This window comes from Tursiops truncatus, chromosome 8, assembly GCF_011762595.2.
Source record: "Tursiops truncatus isolate mTurTru1 chromosome 8, mTurTru1.mat.Y, whole genome shotgun sequence".
In the NCBI taxonomy this organism is placed as follows: Eukaryota; Metazoa; Chordata; class Mammalia; order Artiodactyla; family Delphinidae; genus Tursiops; species Tursiops truncatus.
Window position 1 is genome coordinate 30474526 of NC_047041.1, and position 19991 is coordinate 30494516.

Here is a 19991-nt window from a genome sequence, read left to right on the forward strand (position 1 = left end):
ACAATGGAATACTACTCAACCATAAAAAAGAATGAAATCATATCATTTGCAGCAATATGGAATGACCTAGAGATTATCATACCAAGTGAAGCAAGTCAGAAAGAGAAAGACAAATACCATATGATGTCACATGTGGAATCTAAAATAATGATACTAATGAACTTATTTACAAAACAGAAACAGACTCACAGACATAGAAAACAAACTTATAGTTACCAAAGGGGAAAGGGAGGGGAGGGATAAGTTAGGAGTTTGGGATTAGCATATACAAACAACTATATATAAAATAGAAAACAACAAGAACCTACTATATAGCACAGGGAACTAAATTCAATATCTTGTAATAAACCATGACAGAAAAAAATATGAAAAAGAACATATATATATATGTATACATATAACTGAACCACTTTGCTGTTCACCAGAAACTAACACAACATTGGGACTCAACTACATTTCAATTAAAATAAATTTTCAGTACTTCTACAATTAGATGATAAAATACATTTAACATATTTCATAGACTGGAACATCTACAGTGTTCAACAGATATTAGCTATAATTATTGCCATCATTTATTAAATTTGTTTCATACACTCACTAAAAAGACAATATTAGGAAGGGACTGGGGACTTCCCCAGTGGCGCAGTGGTTAAGAGTCCGCCTGCCAATACAGGGCACATGGGTTCGAGCCCTGGTCCGGGAAGATCCCACATGCTGCAGAGCAACTAAGCCCGTGCCCCACAGCTACTGAGCCTGCGCTCCAGAGCCAGCAAGCCACAACTACTACGCTCACGTGCCACAACTACTGAAGCCCACGTGCCTAGAGCCTGTGCTCCACAACAAGAGAAGCCACCACCATGAGAAACCACACACCACAACAAAGAGCAGCCCCAGCTCACAGCAACTAGAGAAAACCCGCGTACTGCAATGAAGACCCAACGCAGCCAAAAATAATAATAATAATAAAATAAATAAATAAAGTATAAGAAGTAGAAAATTATTTTTTAAAAACTAAAATGTTGGAAAAAAAAGGATGGAGCAGTTACTCAAGGTTACTCTAAACTTTCCATTTTGTTTCTGTTACTGAAAGTGGCTATTTACAGCCAACCAGATGTTGAATCTGGCATCCCTGCTTTCCAATGTCAACTGATTCTACAGAGTAAGAAAAGTCACTTTTGCAAAAACAGTCAGCTGAGGAAAACTTCTTAGTATCAATAAGCAAGGAGGGAAAACAGTCTGGCATCTCCTCAAAACACTAAACATAGAGTTACCACATAACCCAGCAATTGCACTCCTAGGTGTATACCTGTGATAAATCAAAACATATGTCCACACAAAGGTTCACAGCAGCATTATTCATAATAGCCAACAAGTAGAAACATGGCCATTAAATGAGGAATGGATTTTTTTAAACCTGGTAAATTCACATATTGGAACATTATTTGGCAATTTAGAAAAGGACTAATACATGCTACAACATGAATGAAATGTGAAAACATTACACTAAGTGAAAGAAGTCAAACACAAAAGGCCACATATTGTATGATTGTATTTATATGAGATGTTCAGAATAGGAAAAGCCATAGATGCAGAAAGCTGATTACTGCTTGTCAGCAGCTGGAGGGAGGGGGCAGCTGTGACTACTAATAGGCATGACACGCTAAAGGTGATGGTGGCTAAAGGTGATGGATAACATGCTAAAGGTGATCTGTGAATAACTGAAAGCCATTAAATTGTACACCTTAAATGGAGGAATTGTATGGTATGTGAATTATATTTCAATAAACCTATTATTTGTTTTAAATAATAAGCAAGGAGATCAAGGTGGTGCAATTATCTGTGCAGGCCGTGCAATCTGGTCAGCTGTGACAGGGACCCCATAGCAATGAAACATCAGCCTGAAGGCATCTGGTGCCGAGCACAACCAGCCAGATGTTCTCCTTATGTCCAGGGCTAGCCAAGGGGCATGTCCACTGTAAACACTTCACTAAATAAACGAATGTTACTGGATGCAAAAAGCATGTGCTCTGAGGCCTGACTGAATTCAAACCCCAGATCTGCTATTTTTAGCCTTGTGAGGTTGGTCAAGTTCCCTAATTTCTGTCTTAGTTTCCTCCTTTGTAAAATTACAGTAAGAATGGTTCTTACCTCCTAGGGATATTTAGAGGCTTAAATATATGAGTCAAAATATGTAGAACTCTAGATAGTCCCTGGTACCTTATAAGGGCTCTATAATTGTTGTTTTTGAAACAATTAGAATTAATTTTGTTTTGAGATGCTTTGGAGAATTTGTGTATATCCCTTGAGATAGCTGAGCTATAGTACCACAAGGATTGATACCAGTGACCTGAAATTTTTCTTTTCCAAATTCCAAATTATATCAACAATCAAATAATATACTGACTGTGGTTAACCTCCATTCCCTGAAAGTAATTCTTACAAATCCTTATTCCTTTGTTGAGTAAGAGAACTGGCTTCCAGATATAGTTGTATGTATTTTGGAAAGATATAGTCTCTCTAAAGCACAAGAAATAGTGATTTTGTTTGTGTCAGAACTCAGTCAGAGCATTTATATGCTCATCTGAAAGAGGAATTTTGTGCAGAAATAATTTATAACATATGCTCCTCACTTGTTTTCAGAATAACAGTGCAAAAATATTCAGTTAAATAACAGTTTTGAACAAAGTGTGGTTTGACTGCTTCTTTTGAGATCAAGAGGAAGCAGAACAGAGTTTGCTTTCTGATGACCTCTGTGTATTGTCCTATTAACCTCAGTGATAACTATTTGGAAAGTACCAGAAAGGCTACTGAAGGACAAATGGATTCACCTAGGTGAGGAGGTTCCCTAACAGCTCAGCCTTAAATTTTCTGTGGCTGGACCAAGCTCTCTTCCAGTTAGCCTGGTGTGAAATGGCAGACCCACCTTTCTAGGTCCTCTGTTCTTTTCCAAATGTTTCTTTGGAAACACCTTGGACTTCCATTTCACATGGTAGATCACAAATGAACTACCGTTTTTTATTTGGAATTCTGTGTGATATGTTTAAAACATATCACAGGGTCTTCAAGTGCTTTCATTTATATGTACAATGATATTGAAGGTTTTTTGTGAATATTTATAGCCAAATTACCCAGCAAAGTACCATTTGAGAGGAAATGCATAATGTTTGTCAACAGGTTGGAGTTTTAGACTCCCATAATAGATCATAGAAAAGTCTAGGTCAAAAGATTCACTGCATCTCTCTCCTACAGGCCTGAGTAGGCCTAAACAGCATCTTCTGATTATCTTCCATCTGCTGACCCTGTCTTTGGTCTCATTCCCATCCCCAAGTGGCTTGTCAACATGGCAAGACTAAAAGGCATCTATTATACTCAAAATGCCATAATCTCTGCCTTGGTTCCACCACTTAGACTCTTGGAATTGAAATACAGCAGAATTGGGAAGCCTGCTGGTAAATAAGTTAGAGTAGGAAATTAGTGAGTGACTTTGGAGTCCAAAAAAGGATGCTTCTAATGCACATATCCTCATGTTAATCTCTTCTCCACTATTCTTAATCCAACACACTTTCCTTTCATTCAATATATCATTTTAAATGGTTGGGGATAATATTAAACCTTCATTGCACAATGCAGCATGTTGTTCCTACAAGAGTAGAGGGAGAGATCAGAAAAGATAAGGATAGAAGAATGAAAAAAAAAACTGTTGCAAAAGACCAGTTGAGAAATGTAACATTCAAATCCATTTTAGCTCATCTGCAGTGGGCGGAAAAAAAGCAAGTCTGTGTAAATAGTTAGTAACTTGTTTATTCTTGGAAAAGCCCAGGCCTGTAATGCAATGTAAATAATGTGAGCTTTTGAGGTTGGTTGTTCACAGCTGCCTCGGTAGAGGATGGGATGTCAAAAGTCCTATTAGAGCACATTCCACATGAATCGCAGGCTGCCCAACAACTGTAGTGTGTCACTTTACTAAACTTTAGGCATATTTGCATGTATGAACTGACAATTTCTGGAAGTTAATAAATTTTTGACCATTTATTTTGAAAGACTTCACCCCTTCCCTAAAACAGTTTTATCTCCACAAATAATTCAGCCTTTTTTGAAGGCCCTAGCTATCCCACCATCACCCTCAGTACTCATTCTTAATGCATGAAAAAATATTTATTAAGTGTTTACTTTATGTGGACACCAGTCTAGGCTCAGCTGCTTTCAAGTGTAAACTGCCCTCAAGGAGCTTACATTCTAATGGGAGAGACATTCAATATTCAAATGAATGAATAAATCTAGATGCAATGAAAGACATTAAAAATGATGTGAAAAATAAATAAAGCAGGGAAGGGGATAAAGGGTGTTGGAGTGCCATTTTATAAAAGCATGTGTAGGGAAAGGATATGCTGAGTCAGGGAAATTTATGCAAAGATGTGAGTGAGGGAAGGAAGGAGACATGGTGTCTCTGGGTTTCAGGTAGAGGAAGCAGTAAGTGCAAGGCCTTGAGCTAGGAAGGGGTCGGGCACATTTGAGGCACAGCGGAAAGGCCAGTATGGCTGGAGGCAGCAAGGGAGAAGAAAAGTAGAAGGAGGTGAGGTCCGAGAGAAAGCCAGCCAAACTACCCAGAGCCTGCAGGCCACCAGTGGAGATCGACCTCATGTTGATGACATGAGAAGGGTTTGAGCAGGTACATAACATGATCTCAGCCAGGTTTCAAAGGGTCAGTCTGGCAGCCGGGTGGCAAAGAGATTGTAAAAGCCTATGAGCGGGTGCAGGGACACCAGACTGTGGCATTTGCCAAGGGAGAGATGATGACAGTGCTGACCAAGGAAGGAGCAATGAAGATGCTAAGAATGGTCAGATCGAGGAAATTCTTCCAGGCAAAGCCAACAGGATTTGTTCCTGAAGTGCCTGTGGGATTTTAGGGAAAAAAGGTGGTGGGGGGAGTCAAGAAAAACTCCAAAGTTTTCGGCCTAAGCAAGTGGGAGAAAGGTGGTGAAATGAGGAAGATTAGAGGAAGAATGGGTTTATGAGGGCTGGAAATCAAGAGGGAAATTTTGACTTTGCTGGGTTTGAGTTGCCTATTACACATCCAAGAGAAGATGTCCAATTAGGTAGTAGATATAAAAGCCGGAGTTCAAGGAAGAATTTGGAGCTAGAAATTTGGGAGTCATAGATAGCCCTTATATTGTTATCTACAATGTTTTGAGCCCCCTTCCCCCAGGAAACTCGGGGAAAAAGGATTATAAAAGAATATGGAAGCTGATAAAATCAAGTTTTTTAATCACCATCCAGTGCTCAGTCTACTAATCCATTCTTCTTCTCCTCTTCAAGAACATGGTTTAATTTTCAACAAGAATTTTCGAGGTTTTGAGGGGTTTTCTCCCTTGATATTTACATTTCTTGGTACAAAAATCAAAGAATAAATCACAAAAGAAAATACAAAATCTTAAGGATTGCTCTTCTGGAAGAAAGTTGTTGGTAGCCTAGGACTTTCTTTAAAAGGTTAAAAAAGAAGTTTCAAGATTTTTTTTAAAAACTCCATTTTGTTCTTATCGTGAAAACACTTCTATTTTTAATCTTACCAAGCCTTACAGAGAAAGTGACTAGCAAGTTCTCTACAACATTCTTCTGTCTTTGCCTGAAAGCCAGAGTCAATTTGTCTTTACCTCAGTCAAGGCCTTCCCCAGTACCCAAGTCAATCTTCAAAACAACCATTATGCCTGGAACCTCAGTCCAGCCATCAGTGGCGCTCATATCAGAAGGGCCAGTCTTGCTCTCCAGTGGGCCAGTATACCAAGGGTTAGGATGAATCCCAGAGATGTACACCTTCTTCTGCCTAACCCAGTGTGTGCAAACAGGCCCTTGCCTCAGTGTTTGTTCCCAGTACACAGATTCATAACCCTACTTTGGCTGAACCCCCAGATCCCTTGGCTGGTGTCCTAGAATTATATTTATTACCATAGTTTTTCAAGCATCATTACATACCTAATCTGCTTTGAGACTTACAGTAACCCTGAGAGGTATTATTACTTCCACGGTCACAAGGGTAAGACTAGAAATGTACATGAATGTGTACAGAGAGTAAGATCAATGCTAACTAATTGCCAAGCAAGTAGCACGAACCACACATGCTACAGAAACCCAAATAAGGAAAAGGTGGCAAGAAAGAAGGAAAGAGGAGGGGCTTCCCAGGTGGCACAGCGGTTGAGAGTCCACCTGCCGATGCAGGGGACACGGGGTTCGTGCCCCAGTCCGGGAGGATCCCACATGCCGCGGAGCGGCTGGGCCCGTGGGCCACGGCCGCTGAGCCTGCGCGTCCGGAGCCTGTGCTCCGCAACGGGAGGGGCCACAGTGGTGAGAGACCCGTGTACCGGAAAAAAAAAAAAAAAAAAGGAGGAAAGGAGTCTCAGATTTTCCTTCCTACAAGTGAACCTGAAGTTCAATTCTGTTATTTTCATAATATTAATACTCGAAAGTGGTTAGGTTTAACTGCCAGGACTTTCACGTCCCATAAACACAACTACATAATCAATCTCCTTCTCTGTATCTCTCTCTCCTTCCCTCTCTCCCCCTACTCTCGCTCTTTGCTAATTACAGGCTAGTCACAAAAATATGTGAATAAGTTTCAGCCAGATCAAATTTAGTTTGAAAGCCTGAAACCTAAATAGGTTACATGCATATGAACGGAAATTTCACTGTATTTGAAGCAGGCTTCAAACTACTACAGAAAGTAAAGGCTGTTCCGGAAAGTATATCACATGAAAAACTCTAGCAATTTGATTCTGGGGTCTTTCAATATTTCTCTATGTGGTCTTGGTGGTGCTGTGTGCAGGGATCATGCACAGTACCCTGCTTTTGCTCCCGACACCTCAGAAGTGGCAGTTGGGTTTTGGCCTTTTTGTATCTTATTGTTCATAATTTGCCCCAACTGCACATGCAAGCAATTATTTTTAGTCCCTTATAGGTTTCTTTGTATTCTGTTGCTGGAGGAGACATTTTCCCAGGTGCAAGCACTCCAGTAAAGGTCCCAGTTCCCAGGTCCCAGCCTATTTCACAGACATAGGTTTTCAGCATGTGAACTTTCTTTTGGACATCTTTTCTCTCCTCAGATGCCTCACTTATTTGCTCTGTGAGTTCATATTTTCATGGATTATCAGTGTCCCTAGCTGGGGGAGGGATGAGGGCCTTCATCTTAGTTTGTGCCTTCTTGCCTAGTTTAGGGGCCAGGAAGAAATTGAAGCACCTCAGGACAGGAAGCTTGGTGTTGGAAGTCTGGACTCAGCCACTCTCATATCTCAACCTGATCAGTGGATCCTCCCCTCAGGGACACCTCAGAAATTCAATATCAGGTTCTGAGAATTTCTGAGGGCTGCTGCTATTTCTGTAATTTTCTAGTGTCTAGTCTGGGGAGGAGTGAGAGAAGTTATTTTTCAGGAACTGGTCAGGCTGACTATATATCCTGTTACTGACTTCCCATCTTTGCTGGCATTCAGCCTCAATTCCATATTAATTTATTCAAAAATATTTATTGAGCATCTACTTGGCTCTTGGATTATGTCAGCAAATGAAACAAAAGCCTTTGCCCTCATGGAGCTTCCCGTGTGCCTGAGAAAGACAGGCAATAAACAGTAGACATAATAAGTGATTAAATTATATAGTATGTTAGAAGATGATAAGTTCTATAGGAAAAATACTTGTAAGGCAGTGTCAGGCAATTGGGAATCAGGGGTTAAGGTGTAGTTCTTAACTTGAAGTGTTCTAAGTCAGGGAAGGACTCACTGAGAAATTACAAATTAACTAGTATGTTCATGAGAAAACAAACTCACTTCTTATTTTAAAATAAAGTGTATTCTTGTATTATACTTAACACTAATAAATCAGAGAAGACTTAGCTTTTTTCATAAAACCAAGATTATTAAACCATTCTGATTTGCCGGAGACTTACCGTTATTATGTGAACTTAAATTCTTAAGATGTTTCTGAGTTAATAGTATCTGTAAAAAAGAATTTAAAAAAATAATACATTTTCTATATTAAAACTACTTTTCTCATTTTCTGTGAATTTGGGACATATTAAGATTATGTAAGGATCCTGGTGCCAGATCCAGCATCCGAGAGCAGAGTTCCCCAACCCTTGGGCCGCAGACCAGTACCGGGCCGTGGCCTGTTAGGAACCAGGCCGGACAGCAGGAGGTGAGCAGTGGGCGAGTGAGTGGAGCTTCATCTGCCACTCCCCATTGCTCACATCACCACCTGAACCATCACTCGCATTACCTCCTGAACCACTCCCCCACCTTCGGTGGAAAAATTGTCTTCCACGAAACTGACCCCTGGTGCCAAAAAGTTAGGGACCGCTGTCTTAGAGGAACCATGTCCTGCAGCTTTGGGTGCCACCTGTTGTGCCAGGCGGATGCCACTGCACAAGAGGAGACGCCGTTTGAATTCTCTGTGAATGTTTGGAGGAGGAATGCCAGAGCTACCAGCTGAAAACTATCCAAACAAAAGATATATGTAGGCTGGGGACCCTGAATCACCTCCCGCAGGATGGACTTTCTGGTTCTCTTCTTGTTCTACCTGGCTTTGGTGCTGATTGGTGTTGTTACAATCTGCATCTGCTCAAAAACCCATTGCTTGAAAGGCCTGGTCAGAGGAGGAGCACAGATTCTTTTTCCTGTATGATTCCAGAATGCTTTTGGACAGCCATAGTAAGATTGCTTCATTATCACTTTCATACATGGAACCACACCTTCGTTATCCTGCATCTCATCTTGCAAGGGATAGTTTATGCCAAATACACCTGGGAAATATTTTGCCTTTGTCAAGAGCTGGAGTTCTCCTTGTATTACCTTTTTCTGCCTTATCTGCTGCTGGTTGTAAACCTGTTTTTTTTGTTTGTTTTTGCCTTAAGTTGTGTAACCAACCCCGGTACCATAACAAAAGCAAGCGAATTACTGTTTCTTCAAGTTTATGAATTCGATGAAGTGATGTTCCCAAAGAACGTGAAGCGCTCCACATGTGATTTAAGGAAACCAGCATGATCCAAGCACTGCAGCATGTATAACTGGTGTGTACATCAGTTTGACCATCACTGTGTGTGGGTGAACAACTGCATTGGGGCCTGGAACACCAGGTACTTCCTCTTCTTCCTCTTGATGGTGACAGCCTAAGCTGCCACCACGGCTGTGGAGAGCACTGTTTCTGGACCAGTTGGTGGTGTCTGACTTGTACCTGGAGACTTACGTCGATGACCTTGGACACTTGCAGGTTGTTGACACTGTCTTTCTTATTCAGCACCTGTTCCTGACCTTCCCAAGGATTGTCTTCTTGTTGGGGTTTGTTGTGGTGCTGAGCTTCCTCTGGGGAGCTACCCGTGTTCTGTCTGTACTTAGCCGCCACAAGTGGTAGAGAGGTGACCGAGCCTGGTGCCAACATTGCTCCTAGATGGCCTGGCCCCCATCAGCAGAGCCCGAGGTTTACCACAACATTCACTTCCATGGGCTTTGGAGTAACCTTCAAGAGATCTCTCTACCTGCTGCTGCACATTATGAAAGAAAGAAGAAATAAGGATGGGAAGAATGTGAACTTATGGCTTCAGTCTCACACCTCAGCCCAGTCGAGGATAAACACAGAAATACAAAGACAAACTGGTCTCGATCTTAAAGAGTTATCCTCTTTCCCAGGGGGCACAAAATTCTGAATTGATGTGAGCTCATGAAAATATAGATGAACAGAAAAACAAACAAAAAAGACTAACCAATCAGTTTCTCTGTTGTTTCTCACACAACAGAGAATTCATCTGCATCATCTAGAAACATCATCAAATGGTTATGCTATAAAACCAAATTTCCAGTCACTGATGCAACCACTTGGGAATATATTGTTGACTATGGGAAAGTCAGAAAAAAAAAATCAGTAGACAGAGAAGAAAAACTAGAGAAACAGAGTAAGCAAAGCTAAAATTCTATCGTTACTTGGAATTCACTCTGGAGGCCAAGAAAGGATGTGTCCAGGTTATATAAACATTAGTGAACTTCTCCAGAAATGCGGTTTACTTGATACTTTGCCAAGACAGCCCACTTGGGCTTCTCAGTGTAACCTCCCAAACTGCCAAACTATAATTTTCTAAAAGGTAAAATTATGACTCTCAAACAAACATAAAATAAACATATGTCAAAGAATTTGTTTATTCAATTAATTAATGAGTGTACTAGTAAGAGATTTTGGAGAATATATATGTGCAAATAGGAACATTGAAGTGATTTTGCTAATAAACGCAAAACTGGTTAAAATTTTATAGGTCAATTAAATATAAATTTTACATTTAAAAGTTTTATCTCTATGAGACAATATGCCATTGCATTCCTTTTTTAAATTTTTTTAATTGAAGTATGGTTGACATATAATATTATATTAGTTTCAGGTGTATAACATAATGATTTGACATTTATATACACTATGAATTGATCACCATGATAAGTCTAGTAACCATCTGTCACCATACAAAGTTATTAAAATATTATTGGCTATAATTCATATGCTGTACATTGTATCCCCTTGACATTTATTTTCTATCTGGAAGTTTTGTACCTCTTAATCCCCTGCACCTATTTGGTCCAAAGCCCCTCCCCCTCCTCTCTGGCAACCACCAGTTTATTCACTGTTTCTATGAGACTCTTTCTTCATTTTTTTTTTTTTTTTTTTTTTTTGCGGTACGCGGGCCTCTCACTGTTGTGGCCTCTCCTGTTGCAGAGCACAGGCTCCGGACGCGCAGGCTCAGCGGCCATGGCTCACGGGCTTAGCCGCTCCGTGGCATGTGGGATCTTCCCGGACCGGGGCACGAACCCATGTCCCCTGCATCGGCAGGCGGACTCTCAACCACTGTGCCACCAGGGAAGTCCCTCTTCATTTGTTTTGTTTTTTAGAGTCTTTGCATTTCTATGGACAAGACTGTTTGCATTACTGTGGACTGGAAAAACTTAGATTGTTATTGGTTTTCTACAACTTAGTTTCTATCCCTAAACAGCTATGAAATAGATTAGTCAACCAGACAGTGAAATAATCAAATACAACCAAATAATCTCTGGAGGATCAGCTAGATAACACTAAGGACTACTCCACTGAAAGAACAGTTAGTGCTCTCTTTTTTCTCGATTTTTCAAGTCTCATAATTGTTCTTGAAATTTAAAATAAATAATGAAAAAAAGTTTCCAATATCAATTTATTAAGGCCTATATAATTAATTCTTTTTTTTCACACCACAACCCCCCACCCCCTGCCACTTCCCCCCCTTGGGGTCCGTAAGTTTGTTCTCTACATCTGTGTCTCTATTTCTGAACAGCAAACCGGTTCATCTGTACCATTTTTCTAGGATCCACATATATGCGTTAATATATGATACTTGTTTTTCTCTTTCTGACTTATTTCACTCCGTATGACAATCTCTAGATCCATCCACGTCTCTACAAATAACCCAATTTCATTCCTTTTTATGGCTGAGTAATATTCCACTGTATATGTGTACCACACCTTCTTTATTCATTCGTCTGTCATTGGGCATTTAGGTTGCTTCCTGGCTATTGTAAATAGTGCTGCAATGAACATTGGGGTGCATGTGTCTTTTTGAATTATGGTTTTCTCTGGGTATATGCCCAGTAGTGGGATTGCTGGGTCATATGGTAATTCTATTTTAAGTTTTTTAAAGAACCTCCATACTGTTCTCCATAGTGGCTGTATCAATTTACATTCCCACCAACAGTGCAAGAGGGTTCCCTTTTCTCCACACCCTCACCAGCATTTGTTGTTTGTAGATTTCTGATGATGCCCATTCTAACTGGTGTGAGGTGATACCTCACTGTAGTTTTGATTTGTATTTCTCTAATAATTAGTGATGTTGAGCAGCTTTTCATGTGCTTCTTGGCCACCTCTAAGTCTTCTTTGGAGAAATGTACATTTACGTCTTCTGCCCATTTTTGGATTGGGTTGTTTGTTTTTTTGATATTGAGCTGCATGACCTGTTTAAATATTTTGGAGATTAATCCTTTGTCCATTGATTCATTTGCAAATATTTTCTCCCATTCTGAGGGTTGTCTTTCATCTTGTTTATAGTTTCCTTTGTTGTGCAAAAGCTTTTAAGCTTCATTAGGTCCCATTTGTATATTTTTGGTTTTATTTCCATTTCTCTAGGAGGTGGATCAAAAGAATCTTGCTGTGATTTATGTCACAATGTCCTGCCTATGTTTTCCTCTAAGAGTTTTATAGTGTCTGGACTTGCATTTAGATCTTTAATCCATTTTGAGTTTATTTTTGTGTATGCTGTTAGGGAGTGTTCTAATTTCATTCTTTTACATGTAGCTGTCCAGTTTTTGCAGCATCACTTATTGAAGAGACTGTTTTTTCTCCATTGTATATTCTTGCCTCTTTTATAAAAGATAAGGTGAACATATGTGCTTGGGTTTATCTCTGGGTTATCTACCCTGTTCCACTAATCTATATTTCTGTTTTTGTGTCAGTACCATATAGTCCGGATTACTGTAGCTTTGTAGTATAGTCTGAAGTCCGGGAACCTGATTCCTCCAGCTCCGTTTTTCTTTCTCAAGATTACTTTGGCCATTGGGGTCTTTTGTGTTTCCATACAAACTGTGAAAATTTTTGTTCTAGTTCTGTAAAAAATGCCATTGGTAATTTGATAGGGATTGAATTGAATCTGTAGATTGCTTTGGGTAGGATAGTCATTTTCACAATATTGATTCTTCCAATCCAAGAACATGGTATATCTCTCAATCTATGGGTATCATCTTTAATTTCTTTCATCAGTGTCTTATAGTTTTCTGTATAAAGGTTCTTTGTCTCCCTAGGTAGCTTTCTTCCTATGTATTTTATTCTTTGTATAGCAATGGTAAATGGGAGTGTTTCCTTAATTTCTTTTCAGATTTTTCATCCTTAAAATATAGGAATGCAAGAGGTTTCTGTGCATTAATTTTGTATCCTGCAACTTTACCAAATTCATTAATTAGCTCTATGAATTCCTGGTGGCACCAGATTCCTGGTGGCATCTTTAGGATTCTTTATGTATAGTATCATGTCATCTACAAACAGTGACAGTTTTACTTCTTCTTTTCCAATTTGAATTCCCTTTATATTTTTTCTTCTCTGATTGCTATGGCTAGGACTTCCAAAACTGTTCTGAATAATAGTGGCTAAAGTGGACATCCTTGCCTTGTTCCTAATCTTAGAGGAAATGGTTTCAGTTTTCCACCATTGAGAGTGGTATTTGCTGTGGATTGGTCATATATGGCCTTTATTATGTTGAGGTAGGTTCCCTCAATGCCCACATTCTGGAGAGTTTTTATCATAAATGGGTGTTGAATTTTGTCAAACCTTTTTCTGTATCAATTAAGATGATCATATGGTTTTTATTTTTAATTTCTTAATATGGTGTATCACATTGATTGACATGCATGTATTGAAGAATCCTTGCATCCCTGGGATAAATCCCACTTGATCATGGTGTATGATCCTTTTAATGTGTTGTTGGATTCTGATTGCTAGTATTTTGTTGAGGATTTTCGCATCTATATTCATCAGTGATATTGGCCTGTAATTTTTTTTTTTTTTTAGTATCAGGGTGATGGTGACCTCATAGAATGAATTTGGGAGTTTGCCTTCCTCTGCAATTTTTTGGAAGGATTTGAGAAGGATGGGTGTTAGCTCTTCTCTAAATATTTGATAGAATTCACCTGTGAATCCATCTGGTCCTGGACTTTTGTTTGTTGCAAGATTTTTAATCACAGTTTCAATTTCACTACTTGTGATTGGTCTGTTCTTATATTCTATTTCTTCCTGGTTTAGTCTTGGAAGGATATACTTAAGAATTAGTCCATTTCTTCCAGGTTGTCCATTCTATTGGCATAGAATTGCTTGTAGTAGTCTCTTAGGATGCTTTGTATTTCTGTGGTGTCTGTTGTAACTTCTCCTTTCTCACGTCTAATTTTATTTTTATTTAATTTTATTAAATTTTTTTATTTTTTTATGTTTTGCGGTACGCGGGCCTCTCACTCTTGTGGCCTTTACCGTTGCAGAGCACAGGCTCCAGACGCGCAGGCTCAGCAGCCATGGCTCACGGGCCCAGCCGCTCCATGGCATGTGGGATCTTCCCGGACCGGGGCACGAACCTGTGTCCCCTGCATCGGCAGGCGGACTCTCAACCATTGTGCCACCAGGGAAGCCCCATGTCTAATTTTATTGACTTGAGTCCTCTCCCTCTTTTTCTTGATGAGTCTGTTTAATGGTTTATCAATTTTATTTATCATCTTCTCAAAGAACCAGCTTTTAGTTTTACTGATTTTGCTATTGTTTTCTTTATTTCTATTTCACTTATTTCTGCTCTGATCTTTATGATTTCTTTCCTTCTACTAACTTTGCGTTTTGTTTGTTCTTCTTTCTCTAGTTCCTTTATGTGTAAGGTTAGATTGTTTATTTGAGATTTTTCTTGTTTCTTGAGGTAGGCTTGTATTGCTATAAGCTTCCCTCTTAGAATTGTTTTTGCTGCATCCCATAGGTCTTGCATCATTTTGTTTTTGTTGTAATTTGTCTCTAGGCATTTTTTGATTTCCTCTTTGATTTCTTCAGTGATCTCTTGGTTATTTAGTAACGTATTGTTTAGCCTCCATGTGTTTGTGTGTTTTACGTTTCTTTCCCCTGTAATTGATTTCTAGTCTCATAGCGATGTGGTCAGAAAAGATGCTTGATATGATTTCAATTTTATTCATTTTACTGAGGCCTGCTTTGTGACCCCATATGTGATCTATCCTGGAGAATGTTACATATGCCCTTGAGAAGAAAGTGTAATCTGCTGTTTTTGGATGTAACATCCTATAAATATCAATTAAATCTATCTGGTCGATTATGACATTTAAAGCTTGTGTTTCCTTAATAATTTTCTGTTTGGATGATCTGTCCATTCGTGTAAGTGAGGTGTTAAAATCCCCCACTATTATTGTGTTACTGTCGATTTCCTCTTTTATAGCTGTTAGCAGTTGCCTTATGTACTGAGGTGCTCCTATGTTGGGTACACAAATGTTTATAATTGTTATATCTCTTTCTAGGAATGTTCCCTTAACATTATGTAGTGTCCTTTCTTGTCTTTTTTTTTTTTTTTTATCCCCTAAGGTGACTTTTTTACATCTTTATTGGAGTATAATTGCTTTACACTGGTGTGTTGGTTTCTGCTTATAACAAAGTGAATAAGCTATACATATACATATGTTCCCATATCTCTTCCCTCTTGCATCTCCCTCCCTCCCACCCTCCCTATCCCACCCCTCTAGGTGGTCACAAAGCACCGACCTGATCTCCCTGTGCTATGTGGCTGCTTCCCACTAGCCATCTATTTTACATTTGGGAGTGTATATATACACATGCCACTCTCTCACTTTGTCACAGCTTACACTTCCCCCTCCCCATATCCTCAAGTCCATTCGCTAGTAGATCTGCGTTTTTATTCCTGTCTTACCCCTAAGTTCTTCATAACATTTTTTTCTTAAATTCCATATATATGTGTTAGCATTCGGTATTTGTCTTTCTCTTTCTGACTTACTTCACTCTGTATGACAGACTCTAGGTCCATCCACCTCATTACAAATAGCTCAATTTTGTTTCCTTTTATGGCTGAGTAATATTCCATTGTATATATGTGCCACATCTTCTTTATCCATTCAGCCAATAATGGACACTTAAGTTCTTTCCATGTCTGGGCTATTGTAAATAGAGCTGCAATGAACATTTTGGTACATGACTCTTTATGAATTATGGTTTTCTCAGGGTATATGCCCAGTAGTGGGATTGCTGGGTCATATGGTAGTTCTATTTGTAGTTTTTTAAGGAACCTCCATACTGTTCTCCATAGTGGCTGAACCAATTCACATTCCCACCAGCAGTGCAAGAGTGTTCCCTTTTCTCCACATCCTCTCCAGCATTTATTGTTTCTAGATTTTTTGATGATGGCCATTCTGACTGGTGTGAGATGATATCTCATTGTAGTTTTGATTTGCATTTCTCTAATGATGAATGATGTTGAGTATTCTTTAATGTGTTGGTTGGCAGTCTGTATATCTACTTTGGAGAAATGTCTATTTAGTTTTCTGTCCATTTTTGGATTGGGTTGTTTGTCTTTTTGTTATTGAGCTTCATGAGCTGCTTATAAATTTTGGAGATTAATCCTTTGTCAGTTGCTTCATTTGCAAATATTTGCTCCTATTCTGAGGGTTGTCTTTTGGTCTTGTTTATGGTTTTCTTTGCTGTGCAAAAGCTTTGAAGCTTCATTAGGTCCCATTTGTTTATTTTTGTTTTTATTTCCATTTCTCTAGGAGGTGGGTCAAAAAGGATCTTGCTGTGATTTATGTCATAGAGTGTTCTGCCTATGTTTTCCTCTAGGAGTTTGATAGTTTCTGGCCTTACATTTAGGTCTTTAATCCATTTTGAGCTTATTTTTGTGTATGGTGTTACGGAGTGATTTAATCTCATAATTTTATATGTACCTGTCCAGTTTTCCCAGCACCATTTACTGAAGAGGCTGTCATTTCTCCACTGCATATTCCTGCCTCCTTTATCAAAGATAAGGTGATCATATGTGTGTGGGTTTATCTCTGGGCTTTCTATCCTATTCCATTGATCTATCTTTCTGTTTTTGTGCCAGTACCATACTGTCTTGATTACTGTAGCTTTGTAGTATAGTCTGAAGTCAGGAAGCCTGATTCCTCCAGCTCCGTTTTTCATTCTCAAGAATGCTTTGGCTATTCGGGGTCTTCTGTGTTTCCATAAAAATTGTGAAATATTTTGTTCTAGTTTTGTGAAAAATGCCAGTGGCAATTTGATAGGGATTGCATTGAATCTGTAGATTGCTTTGGGTAATATAGTCATTTTCACAATGTTGATTCTTCCAATCCAAGAATATGGTATATATCTCCATCTATTTGTATCATCTTTAATTTCTTTCATCAGTGTCTTATAATTTTCTGCATACAGGTCTTTTGTCTCCTTAGGTAGGTTTATTCCTAGATATTTTATTCTTTTTGTTGTACTGGTAAATGGGAGTGTTTTCTTGATTTCACTTTTAGATTTTTCATCATTAGTGCATAGGAATGACAGAGATTTCTGTGCATTAATTTTGTATCCTGCTACTTTACCAAATTCATTGATTAGCTCTAGTAGTTTACTGGTAGCATCTTTAGGATTCTCTATGTATAGTATCATATCATCTGCAAACAGTGACAGCTTTACTTCTTCTTTTCTGATTTGGATTCCTTTTATTTCCTTTTCTTCTCTGATTGCTGTGGCTATAACTTCCAAAACAATGTTGAATAAGAGTGGTGAGAGTGGGCAACCTTGTCTTGTTCCTGATCTTAGTGGAAATGCTTTCAGTTTTTCACCATTCAGGAAGGTGTTGGCTGTGGGTTTGTCATATATGGCCTTTATTATGTTGAGGAAAGTTCCCTCTATGCCTACTTTCTGCAGGGTTTTTATCATAAATCGGTGTTGAATTTTGTCAAAAGCTTTCTCTGCATCTATTGAGATCATCATATGGTTTTTTTCCATCAATTTTTTAATATGGTGTATCACTTTGATTGATTTGCATATATTGAAGAATCCTTGCATTCCTGGAATAAACCCCACTTGATCATGATGGATGATCCTTTTAATGTGCTGTTGGATTCTGTTTGCTAGTATTTTGTTGAGGATTTTTGCATCTATGTTCATCAGTGATATTGGCCTGTAGTTTTCTTTCTTTGTGACATCCTTGTCTGGTTTTGCTATCAAGGTTATTGTGGCCTCATAGAATGAGTTTGTGAGTGTTCCTCCCTCTGCTATATTCCGTAAGAGTTTGAGAAGGATAGGTGTTAGCTCTTCTCTAAATGTTTGATAGAATTCGCCTGTGGAGCCATCTGGTCCTGGGCTTTTGTTTGTTGGAAGACTTTTAATCACAGTTTCAATTTCAGTGCTTGTGATTGGTCTGTTCATATTTTCTATTTCTTCCTGATTCAGTCTTGGCAGGTTTGCGTTTCTAAGAATTTGTCCATTTCTTCCAGGTTGTCCATTTTATTGGCACAGATTTGCTTGTAGTAATCTTTCATGATCGTTTGTATTTCTGCAGTCAGTTGTTACTTCTCCTTTTTCATTTCTAAGTCTTCTCCCGTTTTTTCTTGATGAGTCTGGCTAATGGTTTATCAATTTTATTAATCTTCTCAAAGAACCAGCTTTTAGTTTTATTGAGCTTTGCTATCATTTCCTTCATTTCTTTTTCATTTATTTCTGATCTGATTTTCATGATTTCTTTCCTTCTGCTAACTTTGGGGTTTTTTTGTTCTTCTTTCTCTAATTGCTTGAGGTGCAAGGTTAGGTTGTTTATTCGAGATGTTTCCTGTTTCTTAAGGTAGGATTGTATTGCTATAAACTTCGCTCTTAGAACTGCTTTTGCTGCATCCCATAGGTTTTGGGTTGTCGTGTCTCCATTGTCATTTGTTTCTAGGTATTTTTTTATTTCCTGTTTGATTTCTTCAGTGATCACTTCGTTATTAAGTAGTGTATTGTTTAGCCTCCATGTGTTTGTATTTTTTACAGATCTTTTCCTGTTATTGATATCTAGTCTCATGGCATTGTGGTCGGAAAAAATACTTGAAACAATTTCAGTTTTCTTAAATTTACCAAGGCTTGATTTGTGACCCAAGATATGATCGATCCTGGAGAATGTTCCATGAGCACTTGAGAAAAATGTGTATTCTGTTGTTTTTGGATGGAATGTCTTATAAATATCAATTAAGTCCATCTTGTTTAATGTACCATTTAAAGCTTGTGTTTCCTTATTTATTTTCATTTTGGATGATCTGTCCATTGGTGAAAGTGGTGTGTTAAAGTCCCCTACTATGAATGTGTTACTGTCAATTTCCCCTTTTATGGCTGTTAGTATTTGCCTTATGTATTGAGGTGCTCCTATGTTGGGTGCATAAATATTTACAGTTGTTATATCTTCTTCTTGGATTGATCCCTTGATCATTATGTAGTGTCCTTCTTTGTCTCTTCTAATAGTCTTTATTTTCAAGTCTATTTTGTCTGATATGAGAATTGCTACTCCAGCTTCTTTTTGGTTTCCATTTGCATGGAATATCTTTTTCCATCCCCTTACTTTCAATGTGTATGTGTCTCTAGGTCTGAAGTGGGTCTCTTGTAGACAGCATATATATGGGTCTTGTTTTTGTATCCATTCAGCCAATCTGTGTCTTTTGGTGGGAGCATTTAGTCCATTTACATTTAAGGTAATTATCGATATGTATGTTCCTATTCCCATTTTCTTAATTGTTTTGCTTTCTTTATTGTAGGTCTTTTCCTTCTCTTGTGTTTCTTGCCTAGAGAAGATGCTTTAGCATTTTTGTAAAGCTGGTTTGGTGGTGCGGAACTCAGCTTTTGCTTGTCTATAAAGGTTTTGTTTTCTCTATCAAATCTGAATGAGATCTTTTCCGGGTAGAGTCATCTTGGTTTTAGGTTCTTCCCTTTCATCAGTTTAAATATATCATGGCACTCCCTTCTGGCTTGTAGAGTTTCTGCTGAGAAATCAGCTGTTAACCTTATGGGAGTTCCCTGGTATGTTATTTGTCATTTTTCCCTTGTTGCTTTCAATAATTTTTCTTTGTCTTTAATTTTTGTCAGTTTGATTACTATATGTCTCAGTTTGTTTCTCCTTGGCTTTATCCTGCCTGGGACTCTCTGCACTTCCTGGACTTGGGTGGTTATTTCCTTTCCCATGTTAGGGAATTTTTCAACTATAATCTCTTCAAATATTTTCTCGAGTCCTTTTTTCTCTCTTCTCCTTCTGGGACCTCTATAATGCGAATATTGTTGCATTTAATGTTGTCCCAGAGGTCTCTTATGGTGTCCTCATTTCATTTCATTCTTTTTTCTTTATTCTCTTCCATGGCAGTGCATTCCACCATTCTGTCTTCCAGGTCACTTAT

General features: G+C 38.6%; 1 pseudogene; it reads left to right on the plus strand.

Annotated features, from left to right (window-relative positions):
• Positions 1–8532: 8532 nt before the first annotated feature.
• LOC101318943 (palmitoyltransferase ZDHHC4 pseudogene) lies at positions 8533–9552 on the plus strand (annotated as a pseudogene).
• The last annotated feature ends 10439 nt before the right edge of the window (positions 9553–19991 follow it).